Source organism: Centroberyx affinis, unplaced genomic scaffold (genome assembly GCF_046629955.1).
Source record: "Centroberyx affinis isolate AG114_WGS23_722 - 3 ecotype Tasmania unplaced genomic scaffold, CSIRO-AGI_Caff_v1 ptg001483l_1, whole genome shotgun sequence".
In the NCBI taxonomy this organism is placed as follows: domain Eukaryota; kingdom Metazoa; phylum Chordata; class Actinopteri; order Beryciformes; family Berycidae; genus Centroberyx; species Centroberyx affinis.
In genome coordinates this window covers 27,430-47,500 of record NW_027279950.1, presented here as the reverse complement: position 1 = coordinate 47,500, position 20,071 = coordinate 27,430, and the positions used below count along the sequence as shown (strand labels likewise).

The 20,071-nt window shown below is 41.5% G+C and overlaps 1 long non-coding RNA gene across 1 annotated transcript in view; it reads right to left on the bottom strand.

Moving 5' to 3' along the window:
• Nucleotides 1-2,700: 2,700 nt before the first annotated feature.
• Nucleotides 2,701-20,071, bottom strand: part of LOC139650325 (uncharacterized) — a 34,723-nt gene continuing 17,352 nt past the window's right edge. Inside the window, exons 2-3 of the long non-coding RNA XR_011695638.1 lie at nt 16,239-16,382; nt 2,701-2,806 (exon numbers count right to left, since the gene is read on the bottom strand). This is a non-coding gene — a long non-coding RNA (uncharacterized lncRNA). The remainder of the gene's footprint in view (nt 2,807-16,238; nt 16,383-20,071) is intronic.

The window sequence follows — 20,071 nt, the reverse complement described above, 5'->3', positions numbered from 1 at the left end:
GCAGGTTTTAAACCTAAATCCCTCTAATCAGCTTCAGCAGACAGAGGAGACAGACCAATCCATTTGCCCTGAGATCCCATTATGACAGGGGAAAGGAATGGAAAAGGTAGCAAATTGAACACACTGGGAAAATAGCTCTGCGTAAGTCTCTCTGTGTGTGTGTGTGTGTGTGTGTATGCCCCTGTGGTGTGTCTGCACGCATTTGTGTGTGCGTGCATGAACGTGTTGGTGTGTGTGCATGTGTGTATTCAAACAGGTGTCATAAAAAAAAATTGCAGTAAGAAAGTTGATGAGGCAGCAGTAGTCATGACACATTAGTGTGGAGATTTGTCTCCCAGATGGCTGGATGTGCGTTGTGTGTGTGTGTGTGAGAAACAGAGACAATGAGAGAGAAAGAGCACATTCATGCCAAATGTGGGTATTTTGTGTGTGTGTGTGTGTGTGTGTGTGTGTGTGTGTGTGTGTGTTTGTGTGTGTCAAAGTCTCTGAAGCTCTTCCTGTTAAACTGAAGTCACAAATCGACCAATTTATTTGCTTGATTTCCCTCAGAAGAAGCATCAGAGATTTCCTAAAAAAGAAGCGAAAGACACAACTGCCAGGCAATCCGTTCTGGTGTGAAAGTGTGAGAGAGAGAGAGAGAGAGAGAGAGAGAGAGAGAGAGAGACAGGGAGAGAGACAGGGACAGAGGGAGAGAGGGAGAAGAGCAGAACAATATTTCATTATTCAGTACCATCTCTTCTTTCTCTCATTCTTTCTCTCTTTCTGTCCCATCTTTATCTCTTTGTATGCTGGTCCGTCTGAGACCCTCCCCCTTCTCTCTCTTTCCATCTCTCTCCTTCAGTTTCTCTCCCCCTCTCTCTCTCAGGGGAGCTGTGTACTTAGGCACAGTTGAAAATGACTATCAAGCCCTAAGGAGCGAAACCTGATTCACAGTCTCCTTATCCGGTAGCGCAGCCTTCACAAAGTGCTGTGCTGCTCTTCCCCAGTGACCAACAAAATTAAATTATGTCTTTTTATCCATTCAGGTGGGAACAAAGCCAGATGAAACCAAGAAGGTAAAGAACAATCTGAATTGTAGATGATGTTATTCGCTGTAGTTAAAGCCCTTTGGGAATGGACGTGACATTGTGTGGCACTTCCAAAGTGGATGTTTACTGTATTACGTTTGATGAGTGAATAAAATGTTAATGTAATGACACTGTACCAGAGGCATACAGCATTACATTACATAAAGTGAGGTAACGTGTTGTGAAATTTAAAGCATGACAGTGTTTATCAAAATTGTATATATTCATGTATAGATATACAGTATATTTATATATGGGGGAGTTTGCTGGTTCAAATCTCCTCTTGGAATGGCAAGGAATATCTGAGGAGACAAAGCCAGCAAGAGGTACTCTCCCCTCCAATGACAACCATTGCAAAAGTGTCCTTGAGCAAGGCACTAAACACCCAACTGCTCCAGTAGAGCTGCTCCTCAAATGGCCAAAAGACTGATTGTACTGGGCAGCTCATATGAGCAATTGGAAGGAGTTATGAAAAAGCAAGCAAGTGTGCTCAGTCATTAATTTTCTTTTCTTCAACTACAGCTGCATTCAGCACAGTCAAGCTTTAAGTATTCAGTGACAGGTATTCATGTGTTGACATTGAAAAGGAACGCAGTAGTGTTTTCTTATTTCTTTTTGAAGGAGAGTGGGCAATCCACTTTCACCAATTGTCTTCATTACTTTCTGCAACAAGCACAGGTGAATACAGCGAGCAAAGAGAACGGTGGGACAACACTGCATGAGCCGGGAATAAAAACCTCTGCAGTCGCTGAGTTTTTTCATGTAACTTGTGCTGCAACTCAAATTGGCTCTCTGGGGACATTTAAGTCTAAGTTTAAACTTTGGATCCTTGGATCGGTGTTACCTTGTTGCAGCAGAGCTTTCAAGCAACTGTCACTCAAAACAGGATTCAGGCTATTCCCCCGATCTCCCTTTATGACAATTAAACAAGAATGCTATTGCACAGAACAAAACCATATTTCTAAACACATTTTAGAGATACCCGTCATTACTGCAGACAAGCGTGGGATCCTATTATGCTAACCTTCAAGTTGTTAAAGCTTCGTTTTCCACATTATTGTCCTTGTTTGTAAAAAGCAGAGGTAACATAATTTGTCACTTTGATCACATTACATTCATAGATGATTAATTAACAAGTCAAAATTCCATAGTTACTAATTGAACATTTTGGATGTTTTGGATGTTATTTGTGACATGCATTTGTTTTGAACTATTCAATCTTGTGATGTCTGCTTGCTTTAGTCATAATAGTGGTTAAAACTGGCCATTTAACAAAAGATTTACATTTAGCACACCCTTCAATCAGCATTTGACTGCAGAAACTGCGGGGAAACTGCAGAAGAGAATGTGTGCCGATCAAACCACACCGCGCTGCTGTCTATCATTCACAGTTCCAGGCAATTTCAAAAAGTGTCACATCTGTAATAACTGAGCATTCTGTGGCGCTTTCAAGTTATTTCCACTTGATCATTTCCATTTTTACACTAACGTTTGTGCATTCTCTTTCTTTATTCTTTTCCTTTTTCTGTCGCCTCCGTCACTCCCTCACTCTCTCTTAGTAATCTTCTCCCTCTTTGTCTCACGTCTTGCTTTTTATTCATCTCAGGTAGAGGTTAACGATAGCGCTGAACGTACCTCAGCAGCCGGTATGCCCTCCGGAGGGCGACACTGTAACAGCACTTCTTGCTCCAGAGACACTTCCTTTCCCAGGGGTTCCTGTTCAAACGACTTCTTCAGGTCTGGGGAAGAGAGACAAAGACAGGCAGGAGGTTAAATGATTTATAACGGACCGATTATTATGCGCACCGCACACTGCATGACAAATTTAGCAATTTTGGCAGGTTTTGCAGTTGGAGGTTTTGTGCTTGATTTTGCATTTGATGACCTCCATAAGTTAGATCCCTCTTTAATAAATACAGTTGGTCAAGTAATCATTGGCAAAATGGAAAAGCCACAAGTGTAAAACGAGACAAGAGAGAACAAGTAATAAATAAGAGAATATGATAAGTGCAATATGTTTGACTGATTCCTATATGCTTCCTATATTTCAACACACGCCTCACCTCATCCTGTCATCAGAACAACAAAGAAGTGTATTCTCGGGGGAAATAAGCAAACTTTGTGAATATTGGTATTAATTTGTTCCCTTTCTGAGCAGGATGACACTGGAAAATATTACACTGTGACAACGACATCAACAATAATATATAAAGGAGAAAAAATCCCAGGGAAACCGGAGGTGTGTGGGTGGCCATTTTGGAGAGAACACCCTGTGATTCTGTCTTTAGGGAGGCCATTTTGGGGACGGCGCCCTGTCATTGTGTGTTAAAGTGTGCTTTGGGCTCTGTCCGCATGATTCAGCGCTCATTTCCGAGGTGACAATGACACAGTAATTATGGAGTTGGTGGTTAAACTCAGTCATGCATATACTGGCTTCTCCCACTCTCCTGTCAGTTCAGAAACGTACACAACAAGGAAAAACACTTAGCTGTATATTCTTAACTGGTAACTAATGCACACACACACACACACACACACGTGCACACACACGCACACGCACACAACCACAGAAGCCACTAGTTCAAGCAGTAAGAATGCTTCTGCTGGTTCATACACTAAACATAGATTGCTTTGTTGCATGCTTGTCTCTCAATCACTGTGCCCAAAATTTGTACCTTCCTCTCACTCTGGATAGACTTGCCAGAGATCTGAGAACTCAAGCCGGCCAAAGACAATAAATGATTCACACTAATGGTCCACATGCTGTGATAAACGACAGCATTACAAAGCAGGAAGGAATGCACTGCTATTTCTTTCACAGAACATTTCAGCGAGGGGAATGGTTCAGCTGTTTTCATTTTGGGGAAAAAAAAGAGATCCATCCATGCCCGCAGTAGCTGACTTGAAGACAATTAGCCAGCCATTTGGATAAGAATAGGAGAGGAGAGGAGCGTGAAAGAGAGGAGGATAGAGACAGGCCAGTAAAGGGAACATAAAACCCTGAATCTCTCTATCTTTGTTTCCTTTTTTTCCTGAAATGTTCTATATCATTCTGTCTTTCACTCTCAACCTTTCTCGTTGTCTATCTCTATTAATTCCATCTATTAATTCACTCTTTTTTCACCCCCCTTCCTTATAAAACCATCCATATATATATACATGTATCCTTGTACTGGCAGCTGAGCTCAACAGATGCTAAAACAATTAGCATGCCACAGAAAAGGCCATAAAACAAACTGGAACCTGAGAGGGGTGGTAGTGTTGCGGGACTTAGCAGGTGACTTTATTTATGGAGCTGATCAGAGGTTCTGATGGATTTCTAAAAAAGAACATATGCAGGGAGTGAAGGGGAGAGAGTTTTTTTTTTTTTTTTTTTCAATCTTCTGGGTGTAAATAAACCCAAGGGTTTGGATTTCTCCAAACTACCAGAGGTAAATACACCAATACCAATAAGGTGTGGATAGAATGACCTGTAAACTGCCCTTTCTATCCATTCAAATTCTGTATCACACCTTTGGAGTGTGTCTGCAAGATTAAATCTGCAGTTGTAGAGTACTGGGAGGCAGAGAAAAGAAAACTGACCGCAAACTCTCCACACACGCACTCACTCTCTGTCACACCCACACCTGAATACACAAGTAAATATAAGCTCAGATGTGGATATACATACAATAACACACATTTGATGGGTGGTGAGCAAAACTCAATTGGAGGATTCATCTGTGTATGTCTGTAAGTGTGTGTGCACATATGACTTTGTGTACTCATGTGCATGTGTATGTGTATGGCCATGCATGTGTGTGTCTGTGTATTTCTGTATATAGAAACACAGTGATTTGAGTGATAGAGCTGCAACTGGCTGAGTTAGTGGCAGACGTCATAAAACTAACTAGTGTGACCAAGTAGGGATGATGGATCGTGCAGCTACCTCACACTGACTACACACCTGAAGAAGCACACTGTATCTGCTGCTGCTATTTCTGACTTAGGAACACAGTAATCTATGCAAACACTCGCTGAGATGGAATATGTTGCATCTAAAATAGTATTTCATAAAAGTTTCTTAGATAACAGAGCTAAAGCTCAGCTCCTGAGTGGAGAAAAATACCTTCTTTATGGCTTGCGAGCTGTGTTTCGTAAATTGTATTGCAAGTTATATGTATCAAATGTATTCAATGTGGTGTTGTTGAATTGATCAGTTGATTGAGTTGAAAGACTGCCATGTTTAGATACACTTCGCATAATAGTATTTGTCCCTAACTGACTGACTGACTGACTGACTCCCCATTTTTGAAACGCTCATGCGTGACTTTCCCATACATACTAGGCTCGTCTGTGGTGCATCACCACAATATCGGCACATTCGCCACAAAATCAAAAGTTGGTCGATGTATATAAATTGATCTAAATTGCTCTCTATGCACCTAATGTGTGCATCACATCATGTCTGTCATTTGGTGATGCAGACCGGTAGCCCAATCAGACAGACGAAAGTGAAACTTAAAATTCCACAATTTCCAAAATTTCATCCAAACTCATCTGTGTTAGTAATAGGATTTGTAAACAGTAACACTTCTTAATCAGAGATGTGTCAAATTGATCAACGCTCAGACAGAGTTTTATGAGTGCAGTGCAAAGACTGGCATATCATCCCTGTTTACCATTGGATTCCACTGGACACTGCTGTCACAGTAGGTAAGGATAAGTAATTAATCCTATTGAAATTAAAATGTTTCAGTTCCTGACAGACAGTGTTCCCCACAGGCTGCATAGGCTTGCCAATGCCTAGTTTAACTTGTTTTCACTGTGTCTGTAGTTGCAACAGCATGCATGTCCTACCAAAATGTAACATGGTTGTTTACACACGTCACTGGTTGTGGCAACCACTGGAGTCCAAAACACCAGACACAAGGTTTTTTCTGCCTCTGTTTGGTGAGGAACGCTGCTGACTTGGTAGACTGGGGTGGCTGCCAGTTCCTTGATGCATATGGAAATCATTTAAACATTAGTAAGTTAATGGTCTGGCGTGTTTCAAAGTGATATCCAGAAGCTAATGCACTGTTGACATAGTAGCAATAGCAGCAGTATTTTACTGATTCCATCTTTGGGACATTTCTACTCGATCTATCTTACAGATTAGTTAAAAAAAAAAACTTTTTCACTTTGTAGAGTTTTTGAAGGGTGGCTGCAGCAATGACAGAGTATCCTCTATCTTCTGTCCTCTATAGTTTTCTAAAACATACAGAGACTCTCATAGGAGGGCAGTGTGTGTGTGTGTGTGTGTGTGTGTGTGTCTGTGTGTGTGTTGCCCCTGTGTCCTTTTACTCTCCCAGTTCCCAAGTGTACTCTTAATCACCTTATCCGTCAACTGCAGTATACACGCTCGCACACACACACAAACACACACACACACACACACACACACACACACACACACATTAGATGGACCGTTTTTTAATGCTGAACCTGTTGACTCAAAGTCACTCTCTGGGTATTTCGTCAGTAAAGTTTCCTTACAGTAGCTAACTGAGACAGAGAAGGTGGCAGAGTGAAGCAGAGAGGAGAGACAAGGAGACAGTGAGAAAGAGGAGGGAGAGGGGAGGAGAAGGGGAAGATAGAATTTGGGACAGTGAATGGGGGGCTGAAAAATGAGAGGGAGAAAGGGAGAGGAGGAGGGAGGGAGAAGTTGGCAGCACACAGCAAGAACACCATACTTTCTCTTAATACCAAAACCACCTGCTTGGTCTTTACCTGTCAAAGTCTTTTTTTATATCCACCTAGCTCTGTATATCAAACCATCCAATAAAAGCACTTGCTCTGACTTGTCAGTGAGTCTAACTTATATCATCTCTATTTATCTACCTTAGCTCTTTCCCATCCAACTAGCAATCCATCAAACCTCCCAGCCATCAATCTGCTTTTGATTGCCGTCTCCTTTATCAAGCTACCAATCTTATTCAAAAAGACAAGGAGAAGGACAAAATGTGTCTGGTTTACCAAAGCATTTAAATCTTGAATCCAGCCTATAAAACAGAATTCACACATCACTGTTGTCCTGTGAAAACCACGTAACTCCAATTTTGGTGATTATCATGTTTTCACTTCAGTTGAAAGACTACATGCTCTTCAGAGGGTTGAGAAAATCAAACCAAAAGAAAATCCACAAGATAAATAAAAAAATGCATTGTGATCAAGCTAAAACAAGGCTATTTTTCTTAGTTCCTGAAAAGGTGCCATTTTGGAGATACAGGGTTTTCACCTCACAGCTACGACATGCTAGTCTTTTCATTTCGGACAGTTAGTTAAATTGCGAACAGGAATCACTCTCTCCCAAAGGCATAACCTTAGAGATCCAAGCTTTTAATATCGTCATTCTTTCTGTTTTCTGGAGACGCACCGCTGACAAAGCCTTTCGGATCGCCAAACATTACATTCTCCAGAACGACTTCCCCTCCCAAATGGTTTAGATAAAAGATTTAATTGTGCTCAATATGAATCTACTCATTATCAGATTCTGTATGTGAAGCTATATTGCTTATGAGAGTGATTTGAGGACACTGAGTATTGCCGAGGCTGAATGATAACTTCATAATGCAGTCAATCCCTGTGGGGGCTGACAGCCTGAACAGAGCATGATGGTTCATTATGGGAGTAATCACCCAAAGCTTTAGCCCTAAATCCACCACATGGCTACCCACACATACACACACACAAACACAGAGAGGCACACATACATGGATAGATACAGAGAGAGATAGAGAAAGACAGAGAGAGACAGAGGGAGAGAGATACAGACACAGACAGAAAAACACACAGACAGGAGATAGAGAGACAAACAAGCGGGGCAGGCTCACGCACACACACACATACACACACAAACAGAGATAGGAAGATAGACACTCACAGACAGACAGACAAACAGACACACACGTAACTGTGAATGCAAAAAACACAATTGCAGACACAGAGAGAGAATGAGAAAGTGACTGAGGGAGGAGACACACTTCTCTCATGCCAACCAATTCTAGGAACAATTTCCTGGTCTTAATTAGTAAGGGAGATGGTGAAATGAGGAGTTGGCTGTGAGAGTTGATTTCCATAAAGATTGAGAATGAAATTAAAGGAGATTAAAGCAAACTGCTCGAGGGATGAACAGAAAACACACACACACACACACGCACACGCACACACACACTGCTCAGCTTAGGGGACTATGACAGAGACAATTTAGCCAGTTTGGCAGCCAGAGTGTGTGTGTGTGTTTGTGTGTGTGTGTGTGTGTGTGTGTGTGTTTTAGAGAGGGAGAGAGAATGTGACATTGTGTTCCGAGTGTGTGCTCATGTCAATGGAAGGTGTGTGTGTGTGTGTGTGTGTGTGTGCATATGTGCCCAAGGGAAATATGAGCACAGTAGAAGAGGGACAGCTGTGTCATAACAATTCAAATGACCCCACTTCACTCCCAAACTGCACATCATTATTGTCGAGCATCATAAATATAACAAAAAACAAAGACAAATTCACCAAATAACTTTTTAGAACAAAAGGGGGGTTGAAAAGTACACCTGGAACATTTGCAAAGTGTTCTTCAGTGTGAATTCCACGCTAAATTGAAATAAATAATGTAACAAGGCGGTGTAAGCATCTATTCAGAATGACCTTTTCTTTGCATAAACTCCTCCATCTTTCTCTTTCTCCCTCTCAGCTCACTGTTGTCGCCTCCTCCTCTCACTCCGCCTCCTTCCCTTTCTGTCTAAAACTACTTCTTCCACTGCTCAACAAAAACTGTTATTATGTTTGCGGTTAGTTTGTTGCCTCAGGCACCTCTACATAAGCACATTTCAGAGCAATTATCCAAAATGGGTGTCTCTGCCTGCATGCTACCCATGCCAAATCATAACGGTTTCCCCTGGTGGAACTGCTCAGGCAATAAAGAGCAAACTGAGATGCTTGGGAAGAAAATAGCACGGAAAGTACTCTCCTTTAGTCTCAGGGAGAATAATTTGGACATCCAATTTCCTACATGACGGTATGCAATGGAAACGATCAGGCTTCTGGCTTGGAAAAAACATAATGATATAAATGATAAAGCACACAAGAGGCTAAGGTAATATCTTATAAACAACATAAGGAAAAAAAAACTTTAAATATAGACAGGTTTCTAATGAAAGGAAAGTACATTGGTGTAAAACAGAAAACAGTAAAATTGTAAACAATTTAAAACTGAAAAAACAGTTCCTGCTGTGGCAGGAAAGTATGGCATAATGATGTATTTAAATTGTATTGCTTTCTGCTTGTATTCCTTGAGTCATTAGTTGTTGTGAGAGGTTATTGAAGGAGACTGACTCAAATAATTATAGATACTCAAATGTATATACAATGGTTGTGGGGTGGGCACTTGAATTCCTAATTGCATATCAACGCCATTCCCATAATCACAGTAAACAATGCACAGGCATTGTTGTTGCAATATTTGTCACATTTGCCAATAACTATCCCTGCTGAAGGCAACACTGCCCATCATGCCCATTGCCTCAAAAAAAAAAAATCCTTTAGTTGAACCTGAAAATTTTCCCATTACAACTGTGATATATCATAAGACCATATATCATAAGACCATATATTGGTATTAGTGCTGTAATACTGTATGGCCGGGAGCTTCATTGATCATTAGATCATTAGTCATAACGTCCTAGAATGCCTGTCCTAAAAAGCTCCAAAGCATCAAAAGCTGAAGAAATGAAGATCGACTGTGACCCTGAGTGTCACAGTCATTTTCTCTGTGGTTATATAGGGAGTCATTTTTTCTAAGTGACTTTGGAGAGTCTCTTTCCACTTCTACCGGTCTATTCACTGAACTCTCCACCCTGTCATTTCAACACTTCACAACCTGTGATCAGTCCTAGACATCAGACAAGGTCTTTCAGTCAAGTTTTGCACAAGTAAACAACTATTTCCGCTGACATGGCCCCGGTACTGCGGAGCCTAACAGTTATTCTAGATAGTTGGTCAGATTTGGACCTAAAATGAGTTGTGGGCCTTCCAGTAGGTCTGCAAACAAAAGCAGAACTATTTTTGAATGAGCTTGGTCCCTAGTCTCTCACTTTAGATCCTCAGTTTAGAAGAAGTTTCTCATTTTGGTCCTGAGTGAAAACAGATTAAGAGGAAAAAAAAAAGAGTAAAAATTATAACAGTAGAAATAAAACAACATTTTTTAAGTTAAAAACATTCCACTGAAAGAAAACAAAAACCTTGTTGCAATAGAAACCGAGCTCTGCATGTCATTGATGCCTATAGACTATTTTATAAAACACCTACTATTCGTGTTGTTTGATATATTGCTTTTGTTATGTCAATATGGAAAACCTTTTGATGCAATGTGGATAGAAAATAGTGCTTTAGCAAAGACAGGGCTTTAAGAAAGAGCCAAAATCTCTGACGATAACATCGGTGCTGTAAAGTCGCCTAACAAGAAAAGATCAGAAAAGATCTAAGACGGTTTGTCTGATAACAGCCAAATCGCTCACAGAGAACCATGTTTTTTTTAAATAACTTAATGATATAATCATACAATAAATATGTATGTGGTTTGATACATTTAAGACATGTAATATTATTATTAGGCTTTGACTTTAGAAAGTGACTTCAGATTTGGCAGACCAATTCAACACTGTGGCTTACCACTTCAACACTTCAGAGTAGGTTGGAGCAGTGCTTGACATCTGGGGAAAAGCTCGGTGGCTTGCAGGAGTGGTGAGACATCATAACCACACTCACACACTCACACAACCCCACACACACTTGCACATACTGCACGTGCATGCACACACACACACACACACACACACAAACCCAAAGATCTTCACCAGCTGCTCATTGTAAAAATGTTTACTTAATGTTGGTGACCAAAATGAAGTATCTTCGAAAGCTAGAAACCAAAGAGACAAGACTGTCAACTGACAATGTCATCAAGAGAAAAGCACTGGAGCTTCTCTGCTGACTATGAATGGGAAACAGACACAGAGTGACTGCAGCGAGGATGCGTTTACAGGGATGCAGGGACACTTTCTGGCTCATAACTGGTCCCCATTGCACATGTATTAATTAAACTGCTGAGCAGGTAATTTCATGCCACAAGGGTTGGGCTGACCCGCTGCTGTTGAGACCGATTATGGGGTTAGAAATGACTGGGTGTAACGCAAGCGGCCAAAACCACGGGTGAATTTTGAAGCCAATACGGAAGTTGCGGCAGCTGCAATTCCTCTAACGTCCACTAGAGGCTGGCTCCAAATCCAACTCCATGCAAGTCAATGGGGCCAAAGTTCTCCCTAAAATAATAAAATCAATATAGTTTTTCTACAAGAGTTTATGGTCTTAGTTCTTCTAATGCGTGTCCTTATGACGATTTTCCAAATAATTGTTCATTTCCTAGTGATTGACAGGTCGGCAATTACGGGCCAATAGTAGGCGGAGCTGCGGCTCTGTGGACGACCCTGGGCTTCACTCGCTGTAAAAAATGTCAACATGGCAGCGACCGTAAACCCAATCTCCAGGCTTCAAAACGGCCCTTCGGAAGCCAATGGGCGATGTCACACTCACTAAGTCCTTTTTTTACAGTCTATGGTGTAACGTTGTGAAATAGGTATAAGCCAAAGTTAGTGTAGATGAGTGTAGTTCTAATCAGTATTGAGAGGAGGTGTGGAGGGGCGTGGCTCAGGGACACCAGAACTTAATGTTGAGCCTTGTTGAGGCATTGTGGGCCTGATTGATCTGTGATGGAAGGTGCCCACTAGATAGCCCAAATGACATACCCGCTCACACCCACCACTATTTCCCTAACCTAAGCTATATTTCTATATACATGGTCATCAAAAAATGGCGCAAGAGATAGTTAAATCAGATCCTGTGTATTGGTAAATGTCTCTAATCATCAGAATAGCATACATCACTTCTGAAATGCTGGACTTTTGCATCAAAAACAAAGCAGAAGAAATTGAGAAACACTGAGACATTTTCCAATTGACACACAAGTGGCTGCCTGCGTTGCTCTGTCCCTGAATGTCTGGACTCCTTATTGCTATGCACACACACGTCTCAGTGGAAGGTGGCAGAACAAATTGCCATCGTCTGAAATTTGTGTGTGCGTGTGTGTATGTGAGAGAGAGAGAGAGAGAGCATGAATGCACGCTTGTGTGTGCGTATGTGTGTGTGTGACCTTGACATATTGCTAATCCATTGAAGGAGAAAGACTTGACCTGATTGCTGCAGGGCCAAAGAGCATGACTGACACTGCATGATCATTTGTGTGTATGCGGGTGTAAGTGTGTCTGCCCCTGCTCCTGTCTACGTGCCTGCAACGCTGTGCATGACTAAGTGAGTGTGTGTGTGTCTATGTGTGTGTGTGTGTGTGTGTGTGTGTGTGTGATGTGTGTCACCTGCTTTATAAACAATTGAATCAAGGTGCCTGCACCATCCATAACTCACACTTTAAGTGCCCTGCTCCACAAGACCAACAAATCACTTGTACATTTAATATGTCTGATTGTGTGTGTATGGGCATGCTTGTGTTTCCAGGCACTTTTACAGCCTAGACATTGATTGCCATTATCCAACTACAAACTGCATATTTACTTATTGCCTCAAAGTGTTAATTCTACAGTTATTAAAACAGCCTGAAGATGCCAGAGAATGGAAAAGAGAGAGAGAGGCAGACAGAGAGAGAGAGAGAGAATGAGAAAGAGAGACAGACAGAGAACAATAGAGCATGATAGACAAAATGAGAGAAAACAAGAAGAGGAAGAGACGATGAATGGGAAAATAAGAAAATGAGTGGGAAGAGGAGATGGGAGGAGAGAAATGCTGAATTGCTCTTGCTCGGTGCGGTAGAAAAGACACTTTGCTCAGCAAGCTCTAGCTGCCAGGAAGCATTTTAATCACAACAGTAGATACAAATAGGAGCCGAAAGGAGGGCAGGTCAGGAGGTTGGGTCGATTTGAAGTAAAAGGTTATCGCAAGGGGGGCTGAGTGTAATCAGATCTGGTTAAGGGCAAAATCACTGTTGTAACAGAGAGATAGAGAGAGAAAGTGAAGGACAGAGAGAGTGCCAAAGTCAGTAGAAAAAAAGACACCACAGTGGAAAAGAGAAAGAGATTTGCAGGGGAGTCAGAGAAACACAAAGATGAAAAAAAGACTGGAGAGAATAGAGAGAGCATTTCTATCATCTTTCCCCTCAGTGTGACTCCTTGATATCTATTGGCCTTTCCAGCCCTCTCACAGGCATCTTCCATCAGGATCCATCCTTCCACTCCCAGCAGGAGTCTTACGTGCATAAAATTCTCTATATGTGTAGAAGGTGATATAGAAAATATATGGGACAGACTGAATGTCAGTTTGCCTTTGATTCAGTGACTGCAATGAGAACATTGGCAGCTGTCTTATGAATACAGGGCTGCCCTTGCAGAGTCCCAAACATAGGCTATATTTTGTTTTCCAACAGGCCAGTCATAGAATAGAAAAGAATAGTTTAATTTTTAAATACTGTATATTCTCTTTTTTCGGCGGTTACCAAAGTAACCACCCGGTTTGCTGCTTCCTGTTTGGTGCTGGAGAGAGCGCACCTACCTTCCAGCAAACGATCAGCGACGGGTTTGACTGAACCAACTCAAAGGGTGGTCCAAAAATGTGTGATTTTTTTTATTACTTGTATTTGTCAGTTGCTGAAAATAGTAAAATGATCATTGATATAGGCTGCTTAAGTATAATCACCTGATTGCGGTGACTGTATGATGATAAGTTTATTTTTAAAAAGACAAAAAGTGGGGTAGCAAAACCATAACTTTGCTCCCCCTAATTGAATAATGGGGATGCATTTGCTCCACTTGCTCCATTGCTCAGGCGCCTATGGCTGTGGGTGTCTACATTGGTGCATCAGCCACTGTATGTCCCCAATCAGTGCGTACGTACACTTGTATGCATCTGTCTCCCAGCGTGCATCCCCCCTAATCCAAGCCAAAAACAGCACATTACCCAGCTTTCATCGCACCCCAAGGAGGGCCCTTTCCATCCGAGAATGTTATTAGCGGAGCTTAGAGGGATATTTCTGACTGTGTCACTAACCCTCTGCTGACAGACGGACAAACATCCTCACACAGCGCTACAGCTTCTGAATGAGCCAATGTAGAGAGAGGAACGATGCTCAGCTCTATTACACTGAGCTCAAAAACTCTGGCCAGTTGCAATCAATGATCCAACTGAGTTCTGCTGTCGTTTAGAGTCTGTTTTGGAGTCCAGTTGTTGTTTTTTTGCTTGTTATCTTGGTTTTATCGAGTTTGTTGTTGATTTGTTCTTTTATTTGTTTTGAGGTGTGATGTTGTATAAGCCCCTTGGGGTTCGATATCTCACCTGTACACATCAGTAATTTCCATCTCCTGTGTTTTCATAATTACATTTTCACAGCTTTCAACCAATTTGTTCTGTTTAATCACTGTCTGTTCAACTAAACAAAAATGATGTCATCTCTTCTAATGTTCTTTTACTGTAAACATATAAGATGGAACTAACATAAATAAATAAATAAATAAAGCCCTGCAAAAGTGAGGAGGCAAGAAATATTTACGGCCAAATAAAATAACCTGAAGTCAAAAATGAGAGACCCCAAGATGGATTTCCTTCAGCGACGCCAATAAGACCAACCTGGGAAAAAGAGCCTGCCACGGAGCATGTCTGCTAGAGTGATACTGTCTGCTAGAGTCATACAGCACTATTTCATATGTGGATGTCTGTGGTTTGTACTATGTGGATTTTGGACAGACTCTATCAGAGCCCCCAGTTGTCCCATTGAGAGTTCACTCAACCAGAGCTACACTGTAGGTAAGATGGGTAAACTAGGGAGGCGGAGTCGATTATTTTGCGTTAGTTCTTTTCTGGCTGACCTTTCCATAACCTGAGCACTCAGACAAGTCCCAGTTGTCTTATATGGCTGAATTGACCGGCGCAATGATGCTTGGAAAACTACTGTTGTGGGTTCAAATCTCAGGCCGGTGAAAGAGGCTTTGAAGGGACAATCCATTCTGTTATATGAGGCTTATGTGGAAAGAACAAACAAGGCTTTGTTTTAGGTGATTTCTATCACACATCTGAACTCCCTTGCTACGTAGTTGCTGCAGAGCTGTCGGGCCACCATCGCTCAAATAGGATTCAGCCTGTTTCCCCGAACTATGGCTGGGGTATCACAATCCCACTCGATCACTGTATACGCAGTGTTACACGGTACATTGTCTGCTAGGGTGATTTTGGGTCTGGTCTGTTCTGTGCTCTTTGGGTGACCCTATAATCAGACTCCCAGTTGTCTTATTAAATTCTTCACCAGACCATAACAGGAAGCTACTGATGGTAGACTAAGGTTATAGTCCCCCATCATGCATCACTCAATGTTGAAAGCTCTATCCCTACAATGTTTTTTCTACAGGAGTCTTTCTCTCTGGTTGATACTGTACGACTACTATGTGCCTTTCACACTGAAAGATAGCCAAATAGATACAAAACTAGCTCTTTGGAAGGTAAGAACTACTGCAAAATAATGTACAATGGATGACACATCTTATTAATTCAATAAGTTAAACTGGGTAATAGGCTGTATGATGTGGGAAGGCAAGTTCAACTGAAAGCCTACACTAGATTTCCTCACTGCAGGAGTGGATTTTGTGTTTTTCAGCAGACTGTCAATGTGTGTGTTTGTACACACGTAAGCTTAAAAGTGTATGTGTGTGTACGTGCATGAGTGTTGTAGAAATCCATACACCAAAGGCCAATGCTGAAGCGTCTGTCTATCTCCTGTAAGCCCTCCATCTTTCTCTCTGTCAGCCTTTCTCTCCTTCTAAACTCTGCTGTCTTTCACATAAAGCTCTCTTCATGGGACTGGACCCAGCAGGGTGGTGGTGCTGACAGTGTCTGTGTATGTGTGTGTGCGTGTGTGTGTGTGTGTGTGTGTTTGCTATGTGTTTGTGTTGCTGCTGCTGTGTGTCTTTGCATGTTGAGCATGCATACTCATAATATGAATATACGTGCAGGAACTCACCCGTTCATTCATATACTGTATATTATGTATACGCGTATGTGTTTGTTTGCCCACATTTATCCCTTGAACGCATGCTCAGTTGTGTTGTTTGTACTCACATGCGATGCGGACGTGCGCCTTGCGGCTCTTGGTGGTTCCAGCGGAGCTCCAGGCTACACACTGACACCAGTAATCTTCTGGACCAAACAGCTCCTCCACCTGCTGCCGTGTAATTTCTATACTGGCTTCTCTCACCACCAGACCTGTGGAAAGGAAAGGCAGAACGTAAGCGTGTGTGATATGAGTGTGTGTGAGTGTGTGTGTGTGTGTTTGGGTGTATGTGTGTGTGTGCGTGTGCGCATTCCATGTGGAAAAATCCTTATAGCTGTGATGCAAAATTTGTCACGTCATTTACATTATGATTTGGGATTTAAACCCAAAACACAAAAAGAAGCCTCCCAGCACAGCACAATAGGTTTCATGGAAGACATTGATACTCATCACAATATCACCAGAGTAGAAGCTAAAGTCTACTAGACTTCTTCTTCGCTTCTACTCTTGTGACACGGCTTTGACAATAGTTCAAGAAGCTTAAGTCGAAGCACTGCACAAGATTACAGTGACTCCAAAGCAGAGCCACAGATTCATGACTAAATTCAAAGCACAACACAGTAAATAACTTAGCAAGTAAATACAGGAGGGGATAATCATAAAATATCTGCTGCTATTTACAAGCCTAGGTCATTTACTGAGTAGATTCACTTTGGATTTAATATCAACTTAGTAAGATTGTTACTTTGCTCTTCTACCAGTTATCTCAGTCCGTTCTGCAATTCCCTCTTTTCTCTCGTGTTTTGAAAGCAGTTCCATGTGAAGAATAAGTGTGAGGTTTAAATAGCTGCACCGCACTGATAGGACTGTAAAGGAGCACAGATAGAGGGAGACAGCAGAGGAAAGAGACAGAATGGGGAGCAAAGGATAAAGGAAGCATGAAAAAATAGGAGGCATAGGGGAGGGGAAAGTAGAACGCGGGTGTACAGCAGGGAAAGAAGAGGTAAGGGAGAGAGAGAGAAAATGGGAAAATGTGTGAGAGAGCAAGGGAATAATGAAGAGAAAAGAGGTAGGAGGAGGGAGCAAGGAAGGACTGATGGAAGAAAAAAAGAGGGTTAAGCTCACAGATTAGGAAGGAGGAGAGGAGAGAAATATGGGGAAAGACGTAAAATGCCTGAGACTGGTAGGAGTAATGGAGAAGAAAGCATATCAGAGGCACAGTGAGAGGAAGAGAAAGGATGACAGAGGGAAAAGGGAGGGAGAGGGTGATAAAACGTGAGAAGGAAAGGAAAGGAGAGGAGATAAAGATGGGAATTAGGTAAAAGTATGAGGGGAGTATCAGGGTAAATTGAGGTAGATGAAAAAAGATCTTGGCAGGTTCAGCAGTGTTACAAAGACCCAAGCTACCCTATCCATGGGGGTCCACTAATCTGACTTACTGCTCATGAACACTCTCAGTAAGTTGCTGCCACTAGAGAAATAGGGAGACAGTTATAGTAAGCAAGCAAGCATAGAGGCAAAGGCAAAAAGTAAAATCTAGTGAGCAAGATTGTGCTGGACTAAAGGGCATTAATAGCTAGCAAGGGAGTTAGAGAGAAACCCAAGAAGGCAAAGAGTAAGAAAGGCAGTAAAAGCTTGTGGGCAAGCTAGCTGGGAGCTGGGAAGAGTAAAAAAGATCAAGATTGATATAAAGGGACATGAAGACTCAAGACATGAAGATGGCAACTCTGTATATAGAATCCTATTATATGGCAATTCATACGGCAAGGATGGTATAGCAACCATAGAGGAACAGAGGGCAAAGAGCTCGGGAGAATGTAAAAAGTTAGTGTGCAAGGTACTACTGGCACAACAAGGGCTAATAGCCAGTGAGTGAGAGAAAGAGATGAGCCATGAGGGCAAAGAGCAAAGGAGGCATAAAAAGCAGTGTGAAAACTATCGCTGGAGCAAACTAGCAAACAAGGGAGATTGTTATGGCTTCACAGCTTAAAATGAAAGAGCAAGGGAGAGAGCAAGAGAGAATGAAGCTAAGAAAATGGCAGCTAAAGAGGCAATTATAACCAGCGAGCAAAACACTGAAGCAGAGACAACTAGTAGGTAGGCAGTTACAGTGAGTGAAAAACCCAGCACAGGGACACAGAGGGCAAAGGATGGGGGGGGGGGGGGGGGGGATGGGGGGGTGGAGTAGAAAGTAGTGAGCAAGCTACTGCTGAAGCAGTAGCAGATAGTGAGGCAATTAAAGTGAATGGTTCAAATAGAGCTAGACAGCCAGTTATAGCAAATGGACTCAAACTAATGCAAAGAAAGCATATGGAATGGTACATGAATGGAAACGTGGGGTTTGGGGAGACAGTAAGAACTAATGAGCAAGACTGTGCTGAATCAAAAAATGGGAAAATGTAGACACATTTATGGCTTCCACAACACCACGCTCTATGAGAAGCTATGCACATGGTTTATTAAACTGCTTATCAAAACCTTAGCTGGTTAGGCAGGGTTAGGTTAGGTTTTACCTAAATGGTAGTAGAATGTTTACAAAAGCTTGTGCATGTAGCAACGAGAGTGTTTCCTTGAGTGACCTTGAAGAAAAGTTGAATGCTTACAAAAACTATGCACATTGTTGATGATAACAGTTTTGAAAAACTGGACATACTTTAGTAGAATGCTGACAATGTGAGTGCTTAGCTATGAACATGGTTTGGTAGAATGCTGATAACCTATGCAACTGTTTTAGTAAAGTACTGATGAAAAAGTATGCATATTGTTTAGCAAAATGCCAATGGAATATCTGCACAAGAGCCTGCTCAGTAGCATCTAGGATTTGGGAAAACAAGCTAATCTATCAATATTCTCAAATGTTGGTGCAATCTATATAAGTATAAACCAATAGTTATGGTTTTTACCTTGCACAGGAGTAAAAACAGCCAAGTAGGCAGTAAGAGTAAACTTGTTTTTCTTTATGGGAAAATCAATAAAGTTGTGAATTGAATTTGAAATGAACTGAATTGATATACTGGGGTAAAAGGGCAACAAGCAGTTCTGAAGATGAAGAAGTGATAAAAAACACTCAGGCCCAGATTCACTAAGATTGTGTTGCGAGTGCAATTTGTATTTATTTTGTATTTTATAAAAATGGCAGAGGAGATTATTGAAATGGATCACTTTAATAAAAAAAACGTGCATAACTGTACACGTTATTTAACGCCCAGAGGAAGCAAGTCCTAACTTCTCTCCCTGAGAAAGCCATGGCTGCTGTTATTTGTTCGAAGGCACAACAGACAGACAGAGAAAATAAGAAAGAGAATAATGAGAAATAAATAAGAATGTTTTCCATTTGAAAATTACTCACTTTCAAATGTCAGAAGATGAGATTAAAAGAAATTATAGTTTCCCTATATCATGTTATGTTATCTCTGCTTGATGGAATAAAAAACACACTGAAATCTCAGACTATGAGGAGTCATGTACGGAAACCACTAGGTGACATGGGGAAATGTTATTAAAGCATGGCCACAATTTAATAAAGCCTGTGCACAAGTTACTAAAGTGTGGGCAAGATTTAGATGTGGGCATGTTATATGTAAAGCGTGCCAACGGTTTAAAAAACATTAAAAACTGTTTTGTGAGTAACATTGCTACCATTTTCTGATGGTACAGATGGAGACTGAGAGATTGCAGTCAATTTATTTGTATTTTTACCTTGGACTGAAATACCACAAAATATTGGAGTAACTTGCCATCAGGCATAGAATCATACTGAGCAAGAGACACTTGATTCGCCTCTTGAAATATCATGGTCAAAACCATGCTTTACATATGTCATTCACATCCTTCACCCGCACCATGCCCACACTTTACCCATATCTTTCATATCCTTAGTAACTTGTGCACATGCTTTACT